Source organism: Leptosomus discolor, chromosome 7 (assembly GCF_034619465.1).
Source record: "Leptosomus discolor isolate bLepDis1 chromosome 7, bLepDis1.hap2, whole genome shotgun sequence".
NCBI lineage: Eukaryota > Metazoa > Chordata > Aves > Leptosomiformes > Leptosomidae > Leptosomus > Leptosomus discolor.
In genome coordinates this window covers 33,813,346-33,837,734 of record NC_141397.1, presented here as the reverse complement: position 1 = coordinate 33,837,734, position 24,389 = coordinate 33,813,346, and the positions used below count along the sequence as shown (strand labels likewise).

At 41.5% G+C, this 24,389-nt stretch overlaps 1 protein-coding gene across 1 annotated transcript in view; it reads right to left on the bottom strand.

The window, feature by feature from the left end:
• Positions 1-24,389, bottom strand: part of CNTNAP2 (contactin associated protein 2) — a 1,109,936-nt gene that overhangs the window by 17,118 nt on the left and 1,068,429 nt on the right. The window lies entirely within an intron of this gene.

Sequence of the window (24,389 nt, the reverse complement as noted above, 5' to 3'; positions counted from 1 at the left end):
TGGAAAGCACGGTCGGTCTGAACACTTGATACCCAGAGCTCAGTTCTAAAGTCTCTCTCTCAGAAGACTGAGAACGTGTCAGACTCTGCCTGGTTTCTTTACATTTCATTACCAATGGAAACCTTCAGGCCTTGATGTGACTCAGTTTCACTGCTATGCTATCATTAAAATGAAAGCTGGCATGAAGGAGTCATCAGAGAACAAAAGGCCAGGAAACAAAATCGTTTTCCCCAAGAAGAGCTGGCAAGACAGAAGGCAGAGGGACAGCCATGGCCAGTGTCTCTTCTCCCAGCTGAAGCTGCTGCTGTGATAGATGCCCCTTCCTTCACCCTGGCCCGCTGCCCTCTGGTCCCTCTTGGTGGGCTGGGACCCCTCCCGTCCCCTTCCTGTTTCCTCACCAGGAGACCAAGTGTCCCTTCAGCCCGAGGTGGAAAACTGCCCCTCTCCAGCCTCCTTCCTTCCCCTGGCAGCGGTGAGAGGTGGCAGGAGCCCATCCACCCCTGCTGCAGGCCGAGGAGCAGCGTGGCACCTCCACAACCAGGCCTACATCGGCTGAGAGGCAGCTGCAAGCCGGCCATTTTACACCTGGGCACTGTGGGCTGACAGGCCAGCTGGCAGCTGACATCCATGACCAGAGCATGGGGCTCTGCCATTGCTCTCTAAAACAGCCACTGTCCCTCAAAGTTGCCCCCCCAGTAGCTTCCTTCCTTCTAACACACGAGTTAAAACGACCCTAAAGTAGTAGCTGTAAAACTCGGCACATGCCGTTACTACCCAGGAACCTGCAAGCCGCTTGCAGCTGTTTTAATTCTGCCAGACCCTGTTGCAAAGCCTGATTCACAACCCAAACGAAACCTGCACTCTCCATTGGCTGGCTGCCTTAGAGGGGGTATTAACATTTCAAAGCCTCGCTGCAGTGTAATACAATATTTACATGGCAGTGAGGAATTTGGCTTCCTTTCTTCTATGGTAGCATGATGTAAATGAAAATGACAACATGGCAGCATCATGTCTACACTGTACCAGACAGTATTGCTCCAGAGACACTGAGATGCTTCAAACTGCCTTTCCCTGGGTCGGCAGGGACAGGAGTTAATGTCTGGCCCTCGAAGCCGGTGTAAAAAAACCCACTGAGCCAAGCCAAGCAAGATGGTATCCCCAAGGACAGAGAACAGGGAGCAGCCCCAGGTTGTTCAGAGGCAAGTTTACCAGACAGAAACATGAATAAGGGCTTGAAAAATGGCATTTATGGAAAAAGTTATGTATATAAATCACAAAATAGTGTCACAAAAAAAGAAAGAGGGTTCTCCCAAGAGGTGTGAGGAGAAAGAGGGAAAGAGTTTCATTGTAAGAGTTTGGGGAAAGACCTGGGAAGCAAAGCACATCTGGGTTTGAGTTTTGCTACCATGAAAATCAAATCAGAGTTATTAGAAAATGCATTACAAACCTTTTGGATGAGTCTGTGTTCAGTTCTAACCAATCTAGATCAATTATATGAGGTCTGAGCTGCTGACTGGGCTCCCTAAAAACTACCATGATACATGTGTCAGTGCTATTCCTAAGAGTACTGAGGGTTTTGCATCGGGGGTATGTATGAGGAGTTTCAAGGCTACAGGCCTGGCAGGGCATTTCAAGGATGCTTTATTTTTTTGGTTTACACATTAAACATGAAGTGGAGGAAAACTGGTGGAAACTGGACAAATCCTGAGCATGTTTAAAACAACTTCTTGGTTTTCACGTAGAACTACACTGTACCTTTTCTGTCTTTGCAACCATATTAGAATGACAAACATACAATGTTCAGGTTCCCCCACACCTAGCATGAGGACAAAAAAGGAAGATGCATAATCTGAAAATTACTTGCATTAGATCCTTATGTGATCCACTGTACAAGATTGGATTTGTTCTATTCCCCCTTTTTCTCTTTTCTTTCTCATTTGAGAATGTCCTTTTGCTGCTAGTGTTTATCCAGCTCGTGTCAATATTACAGCCACATTTCACAAGCTGTCAGTGAGCAGTGACTGTCATCTGTGGCAAAGTGGAAACATGCTCAGGACACAGCTAGGGACTACCTTAAATGCATTAAAATCAATGTATTAGTCACGTAGTTCTTTCATCCAGCTCTCCTTGAAGAAAGTGGCTTGACCAAACAGCATCATCTCTTCCAAAAATTTGATAGTAAGTAAAAAACCTCACACGTGCACATACACACTTTCCATAGTTAGTAGATAAGCTGGATAAAAGCCAGAGTTCATGCATTTGAATGCTACCTGTAGACGATACCACACAGACAAGGTTCTTATCTGACCACAATATTCACTGTCTCTTACTTCAATTAAATATTCATGGCATACTCAGTGAATAGCTACAATTCTGAGTAATCCTTATAACCTAAGGAACAATCAGAAGACCATATTTTTCTTTAAACACTGTAACCATTGTCAATAACAGTTTAGCGATTACCTTTTATTCATATTTTTACATATTCTGTGGAGCTTCTGCAGCAATGCTAATAGCCTCCCACTCACAATCCTGAATGACAAGAATAAAAATCCATGAATATGATTGTGCTACTTTAGTAGCCTCAGCACCATTCTTCTCTAACTCTGTGAATAAGTAATGATGGATATTAGATCCTGAAAGAATTAAAGAAAAAAACAAAAAATCCTAACACGGCACCTTGCTGAAGACCTGCGCTTTTGTTTTAGATGTTCCACAAATGATGGTTCTGCAAGTCACCTCATGCAAATTTACCACCAGCTCACATCACATCAGTGCTAAAACAAGATGGATCGACTTCTATGGCTGTGAACATGTTCCTTCCTGTGCGTGTCCCATGGGGCTCAGCACACCGACACTCTCTGATGTTAGGCCATTATACTTTGCTTCCCTGTGTATTTGAGCCTGCTATAAACCCATCCCTGGAGAGTGTAATGATTATAGAATGAAATATGCCTTTGTCGTCGTGACTAAAATTCAATTTTCTCCCTATAACAAAGGCGGAAGAACAAGAAAAGAAGATGGCAATCACATTATTTAAAATAAAGGGAAATGTACAATGCATCTACTTGCTATGTTCTACTTTTCAGCATATAAGCTAGTGCAAAGTTATATAAGTATCACAGTATATAGTATTATCATTACCTAATAGCAATATTAGTATTTCTGCTTTCAGATCTCAAGCAGGAATCTTCTGCTGGCACCCAACCACAAGCATTTCTATAATGAAAGGCTTCCAAAAATACCACTTACAGGCCTTTTTTAACTTCAACTTTGCTTCCTTGACCATGTAACCTGCTGACTTGAGATGAAGACAATCATTGCAAGACAGAGACCATTCCGGTGAACCCATTCTAGCACAGATACACGGCAGTATACAAATCCTTAACACTGAACATTCACACAGTAATTATGCAACTGCCTGCCCAGAGTACTTAACATTTTAAAAATGTCTATAACAGGTAAACAGTATACTGAGAACCTCCCAGATGTTGCCTCACGTCTTGTGTGTTATCATTTGCTGACGATATACTTAACATCAATTACTTATTTATGTTTTGTTATTTCTTTAACAGTAAAAAGATACAAAAATTTAATTCTCAGTTACTTCTTTCAATTTCAGGGTTTATGTCCCACAGCTGTGGCAGAAACATGGCACATAGTAATGAAAATAGTACTATTTCTCTATTGAAAATTATGTGCTACTACTGAAGAAGCTCTTTTCCATGTAAGTGAAAAGATGTAAAAACACCTATTTCCAAGCACGCTTATGACACAAGGCACCATTAATGAGTACACAACAAGTTGAAATTCATTATTCTATGGACCTAGAAGAAATCAAGCAAAAATAAATTGTATAGAGGAAAAAATCGTGGCTGGACCTGTGTGTAAGTAACAAGCGTTGTAAATAACACATAGTAATACTAATCAGTGTAATTAGGTTATCTGTTTTTTAATACTTCTTGCCCTTACGACGCTACCTGTAGATGCAGAGTTGTGGCTTCTGCCTGGGCAGTATTACAATACAAACAAATAAACAGTTTGGTTCAGATGATTACCCAAGTTGACCTAGTTAGCACGCATCTGATGAGCTACTAGTAGAAGCAGACACATTGCCAAATACAGTTCTTATCTACTGTCTCTCTCCCTTCTTTACTTTCCATATCCACCAGTAAAAGACTTATAGAGTAGCTTAAAGGGCCAGAGTGCTTCTAATTGCACAAAAAGTTATCGCACTGCCGGAGCACTCTAGCTCCGCTTAATTCTACCATTTATTTTTCATACATTCTTGCAGCTTCACTTAGAAATACTAGAGAAAAACAACAGCCTGATTTAGCAGAAAAAAAGATGATGTGCTTGGTCTCACAGCCCTGATAGATGAAACAGAAATGCTGTCTATTTAAGTAAAGTTCCCCATGTGAGGCTCCTAGAATGATTTGCACATGCAAAAGTCTCTGCAGCACAAATCTACACAATCCAGCACAGTACTGTGCCGCAGCAGTACAGTCATGCCACATGTGGAAAGACGGCTTCCAACTGTGTTACACACTGACCTTGGGAAGAGGGAGAGGAGAGTCGGCTGCAAGGGAAGAGGGAAACAGTCCCACTGCAAATCTTGGTAAACCTACTAAACTGTTTTAATTAAACATACGTGCTGAATATCTTTGCTGAGTATTTTTTCTATTCTAGCTAATCTGTCTGTTTTTTTTCTTTATAGGACTCTGAAAAGCAGATCAATACAGAGAGTTATAATAAATCCTGAACCTTGCACAGTGTTCAACAGATACAGAGAGGATCAAGGCATCTATTTATTGTGAATTATGTTCCATTAGGAAGGAAATGTAACTGAACTTAAGTACAGTTTCTGGGTACACACAACAATGTATGTAATAAATATTCTGTTATGAATTCCCTTGGAGTTTTCCAGTGATGCCCTTCAAAGGGTACTTCTAGCACAGCAAGGCTCCCAGTAAATGTTATAGCCATCTCGCTCTTCTTTCTTCTTTGACAGTGGAAAGCTCTGCCCACACATAGTAGCACATAATGGGGCAGGAAGAAGAAAAGCACTATCTACTAGAGTGATTTTGGTTGTGACAGAAGATGCCTTTTAAACAAAGGGATGTCTAAGTAGCACAACCAAAGGACTTTCAGTTCAATTTACTAAAGACTAGTTCTTACACAATTTACACAAGACATCATTTGAGTTTTGCTTTGAAAATGCTGAAAAATCCAGCTGTTTGAATTTAGGACAATGACCTATTTATACGTGCCCATTTACACACAGAAATACAACAGCTTAATGATTCCAGAAAGAGAGTAGCTATATCAGCAGTGGGAGAAGTCCAGCTTTGCCACAGGGCAGTATTTCTGGCTGAACTACCAGGATGCTCTGCTATTTCACTTAAGATTAAGCATTCTCTCAGCGGGCAGACAGAAGGTAATCTGTTATAAATCTCTATAACCCTTCAGCTAGCTGTACTAAATTGAGCCTAAATTATCTCTATATAATATTTTAATAGACTGCACAGGTGAATTCACCAATTCAATTAAATGAACGACTAATTGCTTTTGGGTCAACCTTAGCAACAGAATTTCTCTTTGAAATAAAGCACCATGTGTTCTCTCATCCCCTATACTCAGAAAGGTATCTTGTTAGATTACCCGCTGCTCAAAGATCAGCCTGATCAGCACCTTAAACATCTTTCTGTTACTGGGTCAGGCTACTCATAATAGAAAGCAGTTTAAACTCTGCTGAAAGGAGGCTATTGATTTCAAGAAGTCATAGTCCCCTGAGATTACTAAAGCACTTTCTCTTATTTGCAGTATTTGATGCCGAGGTGAGCAGTTCAACGCAACATCAAACCCTGGCACATGACAATACTTGAGGGCTGGCGTGGTGTAAAAAACCGAGAGAATAAATAAGTGAGTTTGAATCACATACAGTATACATAGGGAGAAATTATCTGGGGTGGTTAGACCAAAGCCACAGGGCTAAAAAGTCCATGTTAGGAGCAACTATACATCCAAAATGGGGATAACACCAGATAAAGGGAAAATGACATTCTGATGCATCACCTGGGTCTTCTGATGAACATCCTCCAGTATGAAGAGCAAGCACCTGTTTGCTTATTGGCTGTTTATATCTTCTCTGTCCTAAGATCCGCAATTTCTATAAAGAAAGCATACTAATACCACTTAACTGTGTAGATACCACATGTGATATCAGAACTGCTGAAGACCCGCAGTATGAAGCAAAGAAGCTAAATTCCCAGAATGATATTTAATGAGCTGTAGTTAATGTAAAACCGCAAGGCATGTATGGGTGCTGAACTAAGCTACTGTAAAGACTTCCGACAGCCCTCAAACTTCCCTGGCTTTTCATTTCAGTGTCTGCATTAAAATTCAGTAAGTGATACAAACGAAGTATAAAATAACAGGAACTTTATTTTGTCCATTACTCAAAACTGAGCTAGTGCATACTTTTCTCTGGACACTTGTACCAGTGGAATAAGACGCTTGTTTATGAAGAACTTGTTACAAGGGCGCCGGGTGCAGTGAAGGGGCGAGCGGCCCCCGAGCATGGGGACCTGAGCTTCACAGGACCCAAGTGCAAATGACTACTGATTGCGCGTTATGCAAAAATTCAAATCCCATGTGGCAGACATGCTTTTTTCAGTCCACAGGTCTGCAAAGGGCCAGGTGGTATCTGGATGCCTCCCCATGTCCCTTTCCCGTCACACTAACGCTCTTACACTGCCCAGGGGCTTGCAGGGGTGAAGTAAATGTGATGAGAAGCTGCAGGGTGGCCTCCAGCCCCTACAGGGCTGGGACAGCCATCCCTGTCACTCCTTCTTCTGGCACACGTCGTGAGAGACTTGCTGTCCCCTTCACCCTGGACCCCTGATCAGACCCTGAAGTCAGATGCCTTCAGACATGCCTACACCTGATTGCTTTCCAGAGCCTTCAGGTAGTGCGCACGGTATGGCCCTATCGTGTGATGTCGTCCTTCCATGGCTGTTTTACCTTTTTCTTTGTAATTTTATGTTACTTATTGTAAGTTATCCAGTTTTGGTTTACAAGAAATTATAGCTTGTATGGAATAATTTTGTTTAAACAGTTTGTGTCTAGACTGACAAACTCGCTTACCACCCACTGAAACACAGAGAAGATCCTATTTGTGGTGCATGAAGCACTGTGCCAGAAACCAAAGGAATTAACACTAACCCAGCAGTGCCAAATGTTGCACAGCAAAAACACAGTGCTTTCATTTGCTGTCTGACACTTAAGAAATGGCCTTATCCACGGTGCAAGCAAGAGAAAACTTACTTACAAAGACTGTAACAGGTCAGTGCATGCTTCAGTTGCAGCAGTAGCTTTAACAGCATTGCCGAAACAAAGGCCATTTCTTTTTGAAACGTTCCTGATACCTTCTGCACAAGCTGGAAATGATCAAATCAGGTAAAAAATACACAGGACTAAAGAACCTGAGCCAGCCTGGAAGCTGTGCTGCGACCCTGGAGCAATTCCAAAACCCAGTTCCTGGAAGAGGAGTTAGGGCTTTTGTGTCACACTGTAATGGAGACAGTAAATCACCGATAAGAAATGCACTCCTATCAAAGCCTCATTATTGCAGAAATAATAAAGACTAGTGCTGGACCACAGGTCCTCAGTCAAAAAAAGTGTGAAGAACGCTACGAAACAGAGATGTTATTTGACAGCAGCCTAGTTTCATATTGCCACAGATGAAGAGGGCTTGAGAGCAACAGGTTGGATCTTTTTTCTGCTCTTCTGTACTGATGGTATAGTTACTGAATGCTTCAGGATTTCACACAGACTTTCTGGAATTAGCCATTTTAAAATTTCATGTGTAGCCAACAAGAGTTACTATTCAGGAATTGACATTGGCTTTTAATGGAAAGGGAATTAACTGGCACTGCAAGGTTCTTAGTAATTGCACTGTAAACCCCACAGAACTAAGGCCAACAGTAAAAGTGAACATCACTCCTTAAAGGAAATAAGTATTCTCTTCACATTTTGCTACTGACTCGCTGTGTGAGTATATCTTGTGATATACTGTGAGTCAGTGAGTCACTTCAGATATTCACATCAAACTCTCCCCTTCCTTCTTAGTAGGACATAGAGAATTCCCCCTATCCTCTGGTTGGGATCTGTCTCACTTGGGATGTTTTGAGATCTAAGCAAAAAAAAGTATGGACATTGTTTTAAAATATGAAAATAAAATAAAAATTTTTTTAAACACCTCGCAAACTTCTCCTGACTTTGGAAAGGTCACTAACGGAGGCACAGATCATATGGCACATTTCCATTGGTAAAAAAGGAAGGCTCTCCAAGGGTAATGGTACAATGAAAAATCAAGGAAAAAGAGAAGAAATACCAAGTTTCTAGAAACCCTTTGTTGCCAAGGAACAATAGCCAGCATGCAGCCATCAACTGGAAGTCTTGATTTTGGCAGAAGTCTTCGAAGGTTCCCACTCAAGAGCAGCCACTGAGAAGTGTTCAGCTGGGGGCAGAACCTCAATGGGAGTGAACAGCCAGCTCTGTGCCAATGGGACCAAAACTCCCACGGGTTTTGGGGGAAGAGAGTCCTCTCCATGCATTACTCTTTATAACCAACTGTGAGTAGTAATACAGTCATTCCATAAATTTGTGTAGCATTTTATGTCTCCTCTAGACGACTAATCATTCTCCCTGGGTACCAGAGGCAAAAAGCTCAGCCTGTTGTTTAAAGCAGGCATCCCATATGTAGGAAGAGCTAAAAAGAAAGGCCATCCACCTAGACGATAGCCTGAGCCTGACAGAACAGGACACTAATATCGTTCAGCCAGGCTGTACCAAGTACCCTGACTGCAAAGCCTCCTGAGGGCTAATGGAAATCTTTCGATTGAGAAGCAAAGTGCTCAGCACACACTGATGTAACCCAAGCTGCAGAAATCAGCTGTTCTCAAGGCAACACTGCGTAAGAAGTATCTGACAGTTAGCTCCAATAACCATTTTTTTTTTCCTACTCCATCCTCCATCCTCTATCCTCTTCACACGATGTAAGAACAATGGGATCATAAGTTGAGGGCAGCAGCAGGAGAGCCACCATCAGGTGTTTCATCCACAACAAAGAATTAAATGTTTCATCTACTTTTTGTCTGCAGGCAGGCTCTGAACAGAGTGAGAGGAAGCGGATGATGGGGGAGGAGAACAAATTATACAGCTGAAATTTCTTCTAAAAAAACCCCAAACCACAATTCTAAATGACTGACAAAATAAGTAAGTAATTTTATCATCACATATGTCACTATGAAAAAATAAAAGTTGTTATCACAGGCAAAACATCCTCAGAATTAGTTGGGACACTATTTCAGGAGGATTTATAAGCCCATTCTAATTTATGCTCAGTAATCTTCACAGTATCTTTCATAACCCTTAGAGAAGGATCTAAAACACATACACAGAGGTAGCATTACTCTGCAAAAGAAATACGTAGTTTCTTTCCTATGGTTTGCTTAAATGTGCTTTTATGGCTCATGGAAGCTGGCTGCAACATAACTCAGCTTTTCAGGCCAGAAAATAAATAAATAAACAATCAAATAAGACTCTTGCACCCTGTAGTCAAACATAATGTGTCTTGGCCAAACTCCAATGCAGTTAGTTATACTGTGATTTTGTTAAAAATATATTAAAATGATATAATTTCAATCTGAATATTACTTTGCAGTTTTATGGGTACCCTTCTATGACTATCTGCAAATGTCCTCATACTACGATTTGCATTCTCTATCACCAGTCTCAAATCTCTTATAAAACTGCGTTCTCATCAAAGAGGGGGTAGGCTGAAATTCCCTCTTGCCTCCCTCCTCCTTGCTTATCTTAGTGTCTGATTTGAAGATGGTGAAAAAGCCAGAACAACCATTTGAGGAAGATTCATGGTATGCAACTAAAACTGGAAAATTATTTTTCAGGAAGATACTATTTTTATTCTTATACCATGTATGCCTTGTATTAACCTTTTGTATTCTTAAAAGTTGTTGGTTTGCCTTTTTTTTTTTTTTTTTTTTTTTTTTTTTTTTTTTAAAATTACAGAGGTAAGGATCTGCAATCTGTTTGTTAAGAAACCACTTTTAGGGATGTTAGTATTACAAAGCTCAAACTTCTTCATCAGTCCCACATAATTTTTCTGATTTAATTTAAAAGAAATGCATGGCTATTGCACCTACAAGGTTGGACTTCAATGCAATGTAGTATATAAACAAAAGTTTTTTGGGAACTGACATTTTTCAGAAGATATGCACACTGCCACATTATCGACAAGCGATCACCTTTCTATGTAGAATGCCAGCAAGTGCGAGAACGCTATAACTTAGTAGATCATTTCTCTTCCAACATTTTTAGTCTGTTTCCTTTACTTCTTTATTTGGAATTTATTTTTTCTTGGATCAAAACATTTGTTTTTTGTATAGACACATCAACCTAGCTGTAGTATTGAAAAAAACACCATTTATTTTAAAAATTGGAAACATACTGCGGGGAAAAAGAACCAATTTCATTTCGTAGAAGCAATTTCTTTTATGTTTTTTTTTTTCCCACTGTTGCATGCTTCACAATTTGAAGTTGAGCAATTTATATTTGAACAGTGTCTATTAGATCTCAAAGTCAATGATGGGGTTGATCCAAGAAACGCTGAAGGCTTTTGCTTTTTTTCTTTGTTATGAGTATGCATATGTGAAATACTCTTTTCTATTTCCTCTGCTGGAACATGCTTATGTGCAATAAATTCCCTTCTCTAAAGTATTGCTATTGCATACACAATGTCAAGTAACCATAAAAATTTAACAGCCGCATTAGATAGATCAATGACTTAGCTAGTTAATTGTTCTCTCTTCAGAAAAAAAGGTGACCAATAGTAGATGATTCACAAGTAGTACAACAGCAAGGAGCATGTAAACCGATCCTCTTCCAGAACACCTTACCAGCTTCCCATAAACACGGGCTTTAAACCTTTCTCAGATGAAGGTTTCATCTTGCCTTTTATATTTAGCTACCGGCAGAACTGTCTCCCATGGATGTGTCCGATCTTTTCGGAAACGCTTAATCCTTCTCCACAGCATCCCACACCAGTGAGTTCCAGTGCCAAACTACTCCCTCTGGGACCAGTGACCTCCTGCAGCTCATTTTAAGGCTGCTGCTGCCTGGCACGGTAATTGAGTGTCTCAGTTTCAGGTGCTGTGGAAAGCATGGCACACCTCCACCATTATAGGACTGTACTGTATCAAAATGCGGGTAGACCAACTAAAAAGAAAGCTCTCAGTCTTTGGTTTAAAAGAAGCCTTCATGCATTAGAGTGGCAAAGCCCTGCAGAAGACCCTCTCTACCTCTAGGCAGTGGAAATCACGATTCCATAAAGAATTAAGTGTAAAAGCATTACACCATCATCTGGAAACCAAAACCACTCCCTCATTCAACAAATACACTGGGGATGAAAGAAATAGGTGTGGTTTGATGCCAGCCAGCAACTTTCACTCCATAAACCAGTAAGGAAGCACACTTGCTTTTCCAGTCCTGCCAATTTCAGGTTTAACACTTATAGCTTAACTGGACCTTTATTGCTTTCCAGATCAGATGGAGAATATGACATACAGGCATCCTTGGTATGCGTATTTTTGCAATTTCTATGATTTGCTCATCAACAGTCTTATTCAGTAAGTGGTGATAACAGACATTTCAATAAAAAGACAGAGAGCTCGGTGTGTGGAGGGATGATGGAAGAACAGGACCAGACAATATGCAAGGACTAACTCTGTGACTATCTTTGCATCTCATTAGACGGTGCAAACTAAATGCTGGCCTAAATCAAACTGTGCACTACCAGTGTGCTTTATCATTATTATTTATTACATTCAAGCATGGAACAATATTATGTCGTAGCATCTGAGGGCACAATGCCATTTGCAATATAATGGCTTTGTTAACAAGCTGTAGCAAATGCTCCCACCCAAATACTGAAACGGAGCTTTGGGTGTTTCTAATCTCAAACCTAATGGATTTCTTTAGAGGGACAAGGAAACCTTTGATCAAGCTGCAATTAAAAAAAAATAAATTAGAATTACAGCATCTCCTTATGCTTGCTTTAGCATAGAAATACATTAAAACAGTACACAAGTTAGTTCATGATGCTGCACTGACAAGAATACTGTCATTTACTTTTTTCCTTAAATCTTATACTAGATTCACCACTCGGTGTCACATCAGCTGGATCAGGAAGCAGACATGTCTAACAGGACTGCTTATTAACCTGCTGGTTTTGCACCCAGCTCGTATAACAATAAACAAAACCTCACAGGTGGGTCGCAGCATCAGCATCAGAAGATGATCTAAATCAGGCGGCCCTCCTTCGTCCCTTTCAGCTGCCCTTCTGTCTTCCCCCGATGAAACTGAGCCCCACGCAGAGATAAAAGCATAGAAGACCAGGTCGGGAAACCCTAGCCGGACACGCCGGGTAGCCTCACAACACGCACCGCAGCTTTGTTCTGCCAGAAGACTTACCCTCCGCTACCTCGCTAGCGGCGTCTCCTTTGCAGGCGGCGGGCAGCGGTGCTTGCTCCACCCGCCCCGAGCATGCCCGCCGGCAGCGGCAGGCGGGCTCCCGGCGAGCCGGGACCCGCCGCGGAGCCCTCGTCCCCCCCGCCCGCCGCCTGCCTCCAGGCTCAGAACTGTCGCCAGCTCATCACACGAGTGCCCGGGGTCCCGCCTGGGGTGCCCCGGCCGGAGAGGCCCCGCGGGCTGCCCCGTGCCCCCCGCCTCGCAGGGCAAGCCCCCCCGCCCCGCCCCGCATCCAGGCTACCTGCCGTCTTCCCGGCCCTTCCCTCCGGGCCCTGGGGCCGGCCGGGAGCCGCGGGCAGCGGCGGCAGCGGCGCCCGCACGGCCGGGCTGCAGAGGGAACGCGCGGAGCGGAGCGGAGCGCGGCCGCCCCCCAGCTGCCTGCGGCGGGGTGGAGGCAGGAACACATGGACTGGATCTGGCGGGGGAGTGGGCGGGGGGGCCGGCCCTGCGGGGAGGTCCCGGGGCGCCCAGCGCGGCCGGAGCCCCGCCGGGCCAGCGTCTGCCGTGCCCGCCGCAAGGAGCCCCGCAGAGACGGGCCACCGCACCCGAGTCTCGCTCACTAGCACCATTTTGGTTTTTGTTGTTTCTTTGTTTGGTTTTGTTTTTTTTTTTTCTTTTTTTTTTTTTTAGCGCTCAAGGGCCATTAAAGCTTTGATATTGTCTTTCTAGGAGATGCTGCTCAACATCAAGAGCTGGTGCTGTTAGGCTGCCGTTCTTGGGGAAAAGGTAGCTGAAGGTGATTCTGGTATCTGATGAGTTTTGAAAGGTACAGTTCAAATACTTTGCCTTTTAATTGACTAGGGTACAAGGGCGAGGAAAGCCAAAGAACCTGCATGGAGTGGTTTCAAAAAGTTAAAATCACTGAGATGGCTTCACTTGCTCGGTTTTAAGATGAAAGAATGGAGACTTAGGAGCGTGCCTACAGGGTGCTGGAAAAAGGAGGGGTTAAAACAGCCAGTTACCAACACAATATCCGTCTATTAACACAGAGATTATGAAACCACCTCTTCCTTTTCTCCCCTCCTCGGACTGCCAAGTGCCTCCTCGCTCTCCCCTCTTCTCCCAGCTGCACAACCACCTTCCTCCCCTCACCACTGTTGCCACATGGAGAGAGGGTCCCTTGTGCTGCAGAGGCAGGGAGGATGACAGGAGGAGCAGACACACTTTGGGGGTTGACATAAACCCCGAAAAGTCAACAATCATGTAGGCTACAGCTCATGCGGGATGGCTGGGCTTGGCCATCGCTAGCCGCCACTCACCTCGCTGCCACCCATGCTTGTGGCTGCACCAGCGGGGATGCAGACGCCACAAGGCTTCGGAGGAAGGAGGCTGCCAGCACTGACTCAGACCAAAAGCATCATTGCAGCCAGCAAAACGCACTGGCCAGCAGACTGATCATTATACAGGCCTGCTGGGCTTTTTCTCCATTGAGGAGCCAGAAGTGAGTGAGTAAAGCCAGAAAAGCCAGCACTTTACCAGAAGTGTACCACAATGGGAATAATTGATCTCAGAGGAACCAGGGTGGAGGAAATGTGGGCCCTGAGCCTCAGATCACAAGACCTATAAGCTGTCACTCCAGAAGTCAAACAAGATAATGGTACTCATCAGCGGGACCTCACCTAAGATCTTTACTCAGCTAGTGTGGTATCACATTTAGCCGCTTCAAGTCACGCTTTCAGTATCCCATCCCTGTCCTGGACATTTCTATATTGTCTGGAACAGCAAAACTTTCACAAGATCACTGCTGAATCATTCAACTCTTACTGCTAGAGAAACAGCCACAGTTACCACCTCTGCAACAGTTTAAACAGAGCTTTTTTTAGTTATATCCCTGAAGAAAAGCAGTAGTTTCTCCTCTTCATATTTCCAGAGACACAGTACTGCGTACATATTCTTAGGGTTTTTTTTTTCTCTTTTTTTTTTGTGTGTTAAAAGGGGACAACTCATTGTAAACACAGTTTCAAGTGTGACTCATGATCTTATTTTAGGGTACAGCAAGCATTTGCACTTTTATAAAAGGTGCCTCTTTCATTTGATCTGTTCCCCTCCCCTCTTATTTCTGCTGTATCAGTAAGGATGTACCTTGATGAGTGTTTGCCATAGCATTTCATTAGCACCTCTGTGTGCACCAGCAGGTACTTCCTCACTGAATGACCATAAAATGCTCATATATTTAAAATCCTGCGATACTCACCTCTTGCCTAGAGACTCAGTGTGGCTGATCTTTTCTGAGAGAAAATAGCAGCAGCAGCAATTACTTGACTTTTTCCTATTTGGATATATTAAACCAGAATGTAAAATGGAGGACGTTATTGAACAAAACTGACACTGACAGTACATGCACTCTATGTATTTCTGAGGAGGCAGCAACCAGAGACCTGTAAACCGGCTGCCATCATAATTTTACTGAGGTCTCTTATCTTTGGTTGTTCTGAACCAAGTCAGCTTTGACATAACAAAATTGCACAGGCACACAATGTCCTGGTCTGAGTATCTGACATAAACTCAAAGAGCTTCCTCAGTCCCCACAAGTAATGCATGAACCTACTCATTTTTATAACGAAAACCAAAAAATCAGGACATGAGGAACCTCCAACTGGTGAATGGTTGGTTGTGGTAATTCCAGCAGAGACAATACGCAATTTGTGCAAGCAGTAGCTCAAACACAGGCAGTGAAGGCACTCACAGAGTTTAGCAGAGTTCTGAAAGGTCTCTCAGCATAGCAATCTGCAATTTAGAGATAATCAGGCTACATTTAAATGAGTTGGCCCAAGTACTGGAAGCAGTTTAGCTGCAGAGGAACACAGCTCTGTGCAGGGTATTTATTCCACCTCTTGGAAGTATAAAATAATAATCTAGTAGAAAAGGACCCTGCCAGAATCAATTTTTAATTGCCTGTATTCATAAGCTCTGAATCTGAAATAAAAACAAAGGGAATGGAAAATTCTCACTTGTAATTACATTCTTGAGAGCCAATTTGCTTGACAGGAATGTTAATTTCTGCCTACACAACACTGAGTACAGCTTGGGATAGATGGTAGGGAAGGAGCACATCACTGGTAGATTTCTGTTGGTGAATAACTCAAACCAGCATGATCTTAAATGTAAGTGTCCCAACAGTATGCTAATAAAGTTCATGAAAAGGGGATGATAGGCATGTCTGCTGCGTGTGGGAAAAAAATCCCCTTATTCTCGTTTCCTAGAGCCTTCAATTTGGGATGCTTGTGCTGGGATCCCATGCAGACAGTAGTAAACGGCATTAGATTACTGAAAAAAAAAAAAGTAATTTTTTCCCCTAAAAATTTCACTGACTATGACATAAGGTAATTAGTTTGGACTTCATTATGATGAATAAAGATGACTTAATCAGTGGACTGGAAGATGGTGGTTGCCTAGGGACCAACAGTCATAACCTGATTATGTTCAATATGTGATGTATGTGCTTTAAAAAGCCTAACTGGCCAAAGCTGAGGCAAATAATGAACAGCGCGAGAGGGAGGAGAGACAGGAAGAAGTCCGTGGATGGAAGTGGATGTTTAAGAATAGCTTGTGTCTCAAAGAACAAGGTTCCACACTTTTAAGACTTTACGCTTGTATCATATGATGATGTGACAGCTCCCTTTAATCAGAAGAAAATGCCAAATAAAATCTAAATACATGCTTATTTGGATCTGTTTAGTGTTCTCTAAGGACTCCTCCGTGTGAATTGAAGGGATTACTGTTCCTACAGTGTTCAATAGATCCTTAAGCACTAGAGTATTTACAGAAGACCAGAAAAGTCCTTAAGACCTTTCAAAAAAATTGAAAATTGTTAAAAACCGTGATATTAAGAAATGAGATGATCGACTGTCGGATAATTCGCCTGATACCATTTTTCATAAAAGCAGTGGAAGAAACACTGTAGAATTCTCTAAGTAACAAATACATGAAAAAATGAATAAGTAAATAAATGAAATCTTCAAATAAAGCAATAAATAAAAATGTTTCTTTAAGTAAATTAGAAATTTCAGACTTTTGAGTAGAAGTCCAGTCAAGCTATATAACTGTATAGATGCACTACATTTTAGAAAGGCGTGTGTGCCTTCATGCCGTGTTGGATTAATGAAACTAGAATCCACAATATCAATAAAGCACATGCTCAGAGGAAGCAAATCATGGCTCATAAGCTGAGAAGCTGAGAAGCTACCTAAGAAGCTGAAGAGCTCTTTAACCAAGCCAAGAAAGGCACAGCAAGAGTCAATGTCTGTCAGCAAAAGCCAAACACATTATGGAAATAAACTGCCATTTTTAAAGATGTAGCAGACTAACTCTTGAGAGAAGCTTCCCAAGGAGGGGACGAGTTCCAACACAAAACGGGTGCCCTTTCTGGAAGATATGTTTTACACAAGGAAGTTTTTGGAACCAACAGAGAGGATTCACAACTTGAAAATTCACCCAGATGTAACAGTCCTTTCTGGACACAAGAGCTCTGGATCTGCTACTGAAATGAAACAGAAATTTCTACTCTGAACTTTCCCTCTCTCTCCTGAGATTTATAAAATAGGGAAAGATGTGAAGAGGAAGGGTACTCTTCAAATGGAGGAACTGTGTAATGTTTGCTTCCTGAATAAGCGAGTGTGAGTTATACGTATGGAGATCTTACGTTAGTTATGGCAAGGTATACAGCATTGGGGACAAAAATGAACAAACACACAAAACCTCTTGATTATTCTCTGATACTGAATACCCTCCATGTAATAAATGAGTAATGTCTTCTAATGTCACAAATACTACAGCTACAGGCAATGGATACTTTCTATTCTGTATATCCAACAGAGAAGGCAGAACTTGCATTTAGCTCTTATTTCTGCTCAAGAGGGGTGAGAGGCTGAAGAATATAAACAAGATTAAGACCACATCTTCTGGCTACAATTGCAATTATTTCTTAAGTATTTTTCTTTTTGTCATCATATTGGGACTATTAAAGCAAATGTTGCCGATCACAGTGAAGCTGCAGTCTGAGATGGGGATTAGGAACTAGTCACATGTGCTGCAGTAGCCATTCTCTGCCACTGTTCAGGCTGATGGACAGTTCTGCATATCACCTTTTTGTGATTTGAAAGCTCCTGCGAATAACAGCTACAGAAAGGTCTGGACAGATATGCAATTTACACAGAGAGTGTTCACCTTACAGTGAAAAAAGGAACTGCATTTACTCTCTCAGTAAACCACTCTCTTAAAAAATTCACAGTTTGGAGGGGGAACTTCTGCTCTCATCAGCCCTTTTCTATTTTTTTTTAAGGAGTTAAGTGTGATTCTACTGAAGTGAGTGAACAAATTATTTTAAAAGGTCCAGGCCCAGAATTACATTGTGTTATTTTACTCTCGTTCCAATTTGCACGGTTCTGTTAAGTCATGCTTGAGCACAAGCATTACAGTTTGGTGATGCTCTCCAGCTAGGTTCCCTCTCACTCCCTCTGAAACCTATATTTAAACCAGTGGCTGCTCTAATGGAAGGGAGTGGAATTATTTTTGGAACCCACCATAAGTGTTTACTCATTTTGCTAAATGCTCCTGCCATTATTAAATGATGAGTACCCTGTCATCACCTGATCTTGTGTTTCAGTTCCAGAAGCACTTTTCCATCAAGTATTTGAACGTGAGCAATACGGCCTTGCTTTCTGTATTACTTTTGGCATCTCTTTTGTGTTACAGGAACATCAACGCCTGTCTCTACCTAGCTCATTACACCAACCTCTAATAGCTTACTTGGTTGAAGCTGAAGAAAATGTGTGCGAATTTTCTACTATTCCATGTGTCATTCATGAGGTGAGATTCCCCCAACTATTTATGAAAATGTGGTTGAAAGACATCTGCAGAGGAATACTTGAAGTAGTACAGCCCCCCCTTCCAAAAAACCTCTGAAAACACACCCTTTTAGACAGAGACAGCCGGGACACAAGTTCAGCTGAAGCCAAAGGGCAAAGGCCCCATTGGCTTCACTTTTAAGGGTGCAGCACTTAAGACACCTCCAGGTTGCTCCCTCTGGCTCCATTCAGTACCAAACACAGCGGGTGCCATCTGTCTGCTAGAGCTGGAAATGCTTTTATCAACTGCCAAATGAACAATTAGTTTGTAGCAAGACAAGTCACTTGAACTACCCACCTGTAAATGTGGATAAAAATATTCACTCAGCAAATTTGCTATTATTTAATAAGATAAAAACACTGACTGAAATTCCAAGAGTATTGCCATTATTTGTTGTTGCTTCTATGGGTGCAGAAAGTTAGAAAAAATAAGGAGAGCTGTTAAAATTGACAACAGACAAGCCACACAGTGAGCCTGATTGACTTGTGTTAACTTAGCAATACCATAGTAGAGACTTAAGCCTAAGTCATTCTCTGTTGTAAGAAAGAAAAAGACAGAAACTTTATCTTTCTCTCCACTGAATGAAAACCGATAGCAATGCTTTACTTTGTCTCATTAAGTTAAAACACGAAGTTATAGCATGGAATGCTTAGCTGAAAGTCTCAGCCAGTCTTTAGCTGAGATTTTAGAAGCAATCTCAGGATATTCAATAGAGACAAACACCTTTACCATGTCTACTATTGTGCTACCTGATTGCAAGAAGTCCTTTCCACTACTGTAACAAGGCTTATTCAAAGTTTATTGCAACCTGGGTGAAGTTCTCCCCAAAAAGCAACGACGCAGCTGGGCTGTTCTTGTGTTCCTGTGCTTTAGGCTTCCCTGGGAAGCATATTTTCTGAGATCTGCATCCCCCTGGATAATTAATCATTTCTACCTTAGGACCATGTGGTAACTGGTAACACAATATTTCTCTTTACTATGTGGGGAAGTTGTCTGGCGATGAGGAAAAGAGACACAAAAGACATTGGAAGACTTTCTTTAAGGAAAACGTCTTATTCTATCACATGTGGCACATGCTTCCAGTAATTGTTCCATACATTAAAAAAGAAAACTAATCAATGATTTTAAACACTGGTATTGGTTCATCAGTAAATCCTCTTAGCAAATACAATCTTAGTATGGTAATTGAGCTGATGTTAAGAGAGCTGATTCTAAATAGTAAACTCAAATTCAGGGAGGTTCCTTTTGGAAGCCATCTGGGAAATGGCTATGCTCTCTTGGAAATTTTGAGCAAATTGTCACTGATTTTGGTTTTTTTTTTCTGCACTTGCTTGTTCTGTAAACAAGAACTGTGGATTGAAGGCTAATTTTGTGGATGACGGAGTGTGAGAGTACTAATACACATGTTGCTTTTGGCATACTGAGGACAGTTTTGGTAGTACATTAGATGTACTTGATAGTAGGGGGAAAAACTACAAAAAAACTTTCTGACATACAACATGTAGGCATTCTAAATAATATATAATGGGCTGGTGATTTAGCTAAAACATTTTAACTGGACGGTTTCCCGTGCTTTGTTTCAGATCTTCAAAGAACTTCATCAGTGAAATATGGAAGCAGATCAGGAGATTACCATCTCTCCAAGCCTGTTCTCAAACCTGGCTGTAAATTTTAGGGATTAAGCAACTTATCAATGTATAAGATACATCTCAAACACTTACTGGAGTACGTGTGTCACTTCCAGAAGGAATTGTAACTTAAATTTCAGCAAACAGCGAAAAAGTATCAGTCTCCTTTTTCTGTTTCAAGAGTGGACAAGAATGTTGGCATAACGGCTATGGTACTGGCTCTTTAGTTTGGGAAACCTATCTACAAGTCTCTGTGCTTGGCCCAAGCTGCTTTTGGCCTTAGTTTTTAATTTACAAAATGAAGTGAAAGGCTCATTTCCTAACCTCTTAGCTGAATTTTGAGGCTAAATATATTTGGAGGTACTTTGCCAGGAGGACAGCCAACACCTGGAGTTCTGCACAAAAGGGGCAGAGGCTGTGATAAATCAGTGCGTTGCTACATCTGCAAGAGGGAGTGAGGCTTGCTTCCATTCCTTCATGTCAACTGGAAATGTAAGATTGCTCTATTCTCTCTCAAGTAAATGCAAATAGTTATGGAATAATTGTAGAAAGAGTTTGTATCGCTCTTGCTGACACACCTGCTCTCCTTCTGCATGTTAGAAGGCAAGACTATATGAAAATGAACACTACAAGTGTAAAAGCTATTGTGTTGTTCAAGGACAAGGCCACAACTGTAGGAGGTTGACTTTCTTGTCCTCCAGAAAAGACGCACTTAGTGCCAGCAAAAGGACCTGGAAGGCCTTTTGTATATACTTCACCTTGCAGATTTCAGGGCATTCATTCCATATAGTTATTCCTGCCAAAGTTTCAATTCTTCCTGTCTTTTTAGGGGGACTGCCAGCCTGGTATTCACTCTGTTGGTGACGCCTTTGTTGCACACAGACTTTGAGGGAGGTCACTCTCTGAAATGAGTGCAGCCCTAGGGCAGCTGCTTGAGCTTTCATATACTTTGGGAGCAAAATTATTCCTAGTCTCCTAAAAAAGCAGACTTTCACAAGACAATTCTTGACTGCAAAGATTATGAATAGAACCCTTAAAATCAGGTTTTACACATTTTACTTTAATGACACCTTCAGCCAATGCCCCTTTGAATACATGGTCAGTGGTTGTTTGGAGTGACCTGTGTACACACGTGGCTCTTCCAGAGTTTACATTTCAATTTAGGAAGTAAATATGATTTGCCTGGCTAGCAAAATTTCCTGGCACCACCTAAATGTCAAAAATAATTTGTTCCTTTATAAACAAAGTAAACCAGTTACTGATATCATGATTTTATTGTATGGCGCTTCAATTTTCTGGCTCATTGCTGGACCAGTAGCCTTTACAATATAGATCCAACTTACTTTCAATGTATATAAATACGAGACTTTGGTTTGAGCTTTTCATGCACTTATGAGGACTCTAAAACTGAATTACTGTCATGGCTGAAAGCCATTGTGTTATTTATCATCTAATCAGCTATAACTGAAAATAAAAGTTATTAATGTAAACAAATACAACAAATACTTCATGAGGTTTAGGATATATTTTACCCAGATAACAATAAAGTCAGTAGTCACTGACAGCACACCCCAAATACCAAACACAGATCCAACTGAGAAGGAAATTCACACCTTAATTACTGAGATACGCTGATCCAAATGGCAATAATTACTCCCCAAAATGAACTTCTAGAAGTCTGCTGTAAGAATGGAAAGTCAGTTTGTCGTCGCCTGCTAAGAAGCCACTTGGTCTCTGCAGCACCTGCTCAGTTTGCTGTTCTGCAAATCACTGAATTTAGGACAATCAATCAGTGTAATTTTGTCTTCATAAGCACTATGTGTTTCCCTCATATGGGGTACTATTATGTCAGAGAACAGATTTTTCAAGAGATAAAAGGAAACCAGCAGCCATTATCTGTTAGAGGAGACAGACTAACGCAATACTCATTATAGACATTCGCTTCCTAGTTTTATTTGCCTGATGGTAACTTTCATGAGCTAAAATAAATCAGTACAGTAAATTTCTTTTGTTATTCTTTGCCTCTGTGCTGTAGCAGTGCATCAGAGGCAAATCTCCTGCTTCCTGGCGTTTTGAGCACCGTAGCAGAATGCTAAGTCTTGAGGAGTTCGTCCCTCCTGATGGAAAGATGTGCCTAATTATCTATATCCGAGGAATGGAGTCTGCAAAGGTCAATGCTGCTCAAGCAACTTACAGGGCAGCTTTCCTGCTCTGTCTAAAAAGGATTTGAGTATTTAAAACTGTCCAGAGCTGTGACCTGACAGTACTTCTGCACCCTCTTTTAGAAAGTCACCATCACCAAAGTCTATTGACCATTAGCTAGGCTCACTTCTGAACTCTGCTGTTCGTCATCAAATTGTAAGGCTTTTTATTTATTTATTTTTTTTTAATACCACAATATTCTCTATCTGTTCTTTCCATCCAACATAATGCATTTACTGCCTACATGGTTTTAAAATTGATTATAAAAGAATTCAGGTGAGCTTCACAGCAGCGCTGTGATCATTAAAACACAGCATGCTCCTGCTGTGATAATACTCACGTGTCTCTGAAACAAGACACAGTTTGTTTTCAGTTTGTCAAAATTGCTAGCATCACAACTTGACAGCCAGGAACAAAGCAGGCACAATCCTTCCATGCACAGGCTATTCTGTAATACTGGCACTGTCATGGATTCCTATTACTTCCCTCAGGTTGAACTTTGAAAATGACTCTAAAGGCTCCAGTCGAATTGTAACACAGTTTGGCTTAATTGCGAGCAAACGCAGCCTACAGTAGAGCCAGGCATTAACAGGGAAGAAAAAAAGAAATGTTAAAATTTAAACTCCTATGATTTTGATAAGAAGTCAACTCGACTTTGACAGAGTATCAGCCTGATATGTAGGGACCAAATTTGAAGGGAAACAAAATCCAAGGACAAAAGCAATCCTTTTTGGAGCAAGGATTGTTATTTGAAACGTGTTCAGACATGTTTAGCCTGTGTTCATCGTGAGAGTATTTTGCATTGCGGTGAAATTACTAAGCATTATCTCAACATGAAGAACAACTATGAAATAAGAAATATTGTTATATACCCTTGAAGAATTAAATCAAACAATTTTGTTAAATAGATTCAGAAATCTGCGTCCTTATTGCAAAGTCCATCAGGCTGGGTCACCAGGCTGCTCCTGTAAACCAGGAACTGTTTCAAGCCTGACATGTCCCCAGAGAAGTATGTAAACCAGGTTCTTTCTATAAAAAGAAGATAACAGAGTCAACAAAAGAGTATCTATAATATGTCTGTATAGCTCATAAAGAGACAGACATTTGGCAGTAAGACAGGAGTTTGCTTTATGCCTTTGCTGTCTTGAGTCAGAAGAACTGAATTCCAGGGATATCTGTCTATGCAGTATGTTGAAAAGAACAGAAATTAAATGTTTCTCCTGATTAAAAGTTTAAAAAATAATTCAGTTTTACAATGTCGAAGAACTCATTAAAAATAACTATTTAATATCCGATTTAGGTAAAATTTATCTCCAAGACTGACAATGTAGAACATGTGTGGAATGGTAGGATGCTTACAAAGTTGCTGTGGTGTCTCCACAACTTGGACCAAACAGGCTGTGCATTTCTTTGGTCAGTCAGAAGGCTACTGCTGCCATCGTCTCGTTACTACTGCAGGTTTTGCAGTCGTGCAAAGACAAATGGCACTGTGCTATTCTGAACCGTTTCTGAAACTCTGGATCTCAAATTCCAACTAGCAGACCAGTTTATTTTCCACTACATCATTCCAGCTGACACTACCAATGCACTGCACAACTGCCTCCAAATCCTGCCAGGACAGTCTCCAGCACGGTGTGGCTCTATCTTATTGAATGTACGCTGCTTCTGTAACAAGTTTACCAGGACAGAGGCTGGCTGATCATGTGGATATTTCAAGAAGCCTTAAAAAGCCCCCAAACAGCCTGATGAAAAGGCTTTGCCTGTGCAAAACAAAGCTGTAACCAGGGAGGCTTGGATTAGACTGTTTCATGGGACATGCCCCAGTTGTACAGCAGGGAAGCAGAGAACTAAAAACAGTAGATGAATGTGTAGGGGGCATAAAACTGGGAAACAGTCTATTTTTATGTGAAACTGACTGGGCTGTGAACCACTGCAAAATGTCTCAGAGCGTTACACAGCAGCAGCATTTCCCAGGACTCAAATCCATGCCTGTGATCAGCTGTCCTACAGCAACACATGGTTTTGTGCAAATAGAAGAAGCTTTCACTATGGATATTTCACCAAAAAAATGCCGTGTAGAAGATGAGGAAAAAAAGAAACTGT